The sequence below is a fragment of the Photinus pyralis genome, unplaced genomic scaffold (assembly GCF_008802855.1).
Source record: "Photinus pyralis isolate 1611_PpyrPB1 unplaced genomic scaffold, Ppyr1.3 Ppyr1.4_LG2, whole genome shotgun sequence".
In the NCBI taxonomy this organism is placed as follows: Eukaryota; Metazoa; Arthropoda; class Insecta; order Coleoptera; family Lampyridae; genus Photinus; species Photinus pyralis.
Genome location: NW_022170403.1, coordinates 13,286,402 through 13,288,983, shown reverse-complemented (window position 1 = coordinate 13,288,983; position 2,582 = coordinate 13,286,402). Strand labels below are relative to the sequence as shown.

General features: G+C 39.3%; 1 pseudogene; it reads right to left on the bottom strand.

Annotated features, from left to right (window-relative positions):
* Positions 1-1,287: 1,287 nt before the first annotated feature.
* Positions 1,288-2,233, bottom strand: LOC116163830 (annotated as a pseudogene).
* Positions 2,234-2,582: the final 349 nt, after the last annotated feature.

The following is a 2,582-nucleotide window of genomic DNA, read 5'->3' as shown; positions in this document are numbered from 1 at the left end:
CAATTGGGAAGGCTCTCAGTAATTGTGAACAAAAAGGTGTCGTTCGGTTTGAAGCAATCTCAGTTGATATACCATCTGATATTCCATCTGATCTTAGTGCAGACCAAAGGTACTTACTGGAAATATGGAAAGCGGTATCGACGGGCATATGCCCATCGGACTTTATAAATAGGCAACCAGGGAAGTTATCTCATTCAAGGTGGTTAACTACAGCCAACAGAGTTCTACGGCTTTATATAGCAACCTATAATCCAACATTCGAGCTAAAAACCATTGCAACATTTGTAGTAAAAGTGTATGCCCCGATGTGGTTTCTCATAAAACGGTATCCATCGTGTAAAGATGGATCTCGGCACCTATGTCAGTTAATTCAACTTTCAAGATATCTGTCTGATGAATTGAAGGAAATTATTGACCCAGTTATACAGAGAAACGCTTACGCAAGCCATCCTGAGAATGTACTGCTATCAATGATTACAGACAATCGTCCCCATATTAGGGAACTGGGATTGCGTCGGGTTTTGAAGGCAAGAAAGGAAGCAAGAGTCGGTGTCCGTGAATATATTATACCACCTCTAAATTTCCAAGCAAATGACTATGTTGAAATGATTTATTGGCAAAATGTTAAAGTGACAGAACCTCCCGTACTACGGTGTTACTCAGATGAAGAAATAATAGAATCGATCAAATCTAATTTTGAAGAAATGACTTTCCCAAAATTCCCATGTCATTCACAGGCTGTAGAGAGGTGTGTGAAGATGGTTACAGAGGCATCGGAAAAAGTGTGCGGATCAGACTCAAGAGATGGATTCATAGCAGCTTCGTTGGAATCAAGAAAAATTATGCCATGTTTTAACACGAAAGCTGATTATAATGTGCAGTAGAACAGTCATGAAAAGCAAATATTGTTATTTGTACTATGAAATACGAACACTTATTGGTAAAAATAAAAGATTTACTAATAAAAAGAATACATAGTACTTAAACATTACATTTCATTACGGTTTGATATGCTTACTTCCATTAAAATATTTAAGGCGCCTGGGGACCCTGAAGATAACATCCCAAAATCCTATAATTTTTACAGTAAATTAAAGTCACATATACACAACTTTTCCCCACTATTAGAAATTTGGCATTAAAATAAAATATTTTTTTTAGAATTTCACTCCACCCTAACTGCTCCCGTGTCGACTAGATATCGAATTCCGGACTTTTTATCTGTTATGAAGAGGCGATGATGTTTTTCGCTACCCCCGAACACTGCCTCATGTGTCGGTGGGTTGTTTAGTTTTCCTTCGGCTTGAAATTACAGGGAGGTTTGCATTTTCTTGCCTTTTCACCGAAACTGGCATGGTAGTAACAAACTTCCTCTGCTGGGCGATGTCTAGAGTTACCGGAGTGTCTCCGTGAACGAGATTTAGATCGACCATAACGCTGTTGTGAACGTCCTCTATCGGTGGTGAGGGTTTTAACCATGTCAGTGAGCATCTCAATTTGTTTTTGCATTACTAATAATGCAGATGCAGATTCTGACATGTCCGTGCGTCTGGGAGACGCAGCACGGTTGACTGCGGAAATCGACCCAGAAGCGTATATTTCCACAAGTTTGTCTGCGACGTCGGCCATCTTATCCAACGTGACACCTTCGCTGGCAGAAAGAATGAGCTGGATATTTTGAGGCAAGCGCTGCACCCACAGGGTCTTCAGTACGTCTTCGTTAATGCGTTATCTGCTAAGCTTCTCATCTGTCGCAGTAATTGGGAAGGTTTGTGATCACCTAATTCAATTTCATTAAGCAGCTTGCGCAACTGACGATCCTGCGAGTCAGAATACGCCGCAATGAGTTTCTTCTTTATGGTCTCGTATTTGTCTGTCGAGGGTGGATTAGCCACGACGTCGGAGACTTGTTGTAATACATTACAATCTAGTGCAGCTACCACTGTGAAAAATCTTGTGATGTCTGACCTGATTTTATACGTATGTAATTGGGCATCTACTTGTGCAAACCATAGGACGGGGTCCTTTTGCCAAAAAATTGGTAATTTAACCTTTCTAATCTCCTCTATCGTATCTGTTGTAGGTTGCGGTTGTTGTCGACTTTCCGCTAATTGCTCCTGCAGCCGCGCGATGAGCGTTTGTTGTTCCTGTAGTTGTTGTTCCATTTTTCAGATGTGTCCGCACGTAATCACTCACGTCTCAAGTCGGGGTTACCAAATTGTAGCGTTTTATTACAAAATACAGGAAAAGGAACTATTTTTTATTTTGAAATATAAACAGAATGCCAATTATTAATTATTAAATTTTTTTCACCTAGACAACCACCTATATTGTTTTTCTAGGATCTATCGATTGGCGTTAATGATCGCCACAATACTATTAATGTCATTGTTTATTTATAATTAATTAGTGTTACCCGATCGATGAATAACCTGATGAATAATCAATTTTTGACCGCGTTAGCAATTGCTGCTGTACTTGGCATAATTGGAGGTAAGACATTGGCTAAACTAGCAAATATGAAACATCTTTGAAATGAAACATCCCGTATATTCTAAATCTAAATTACCTGATAGAGATCT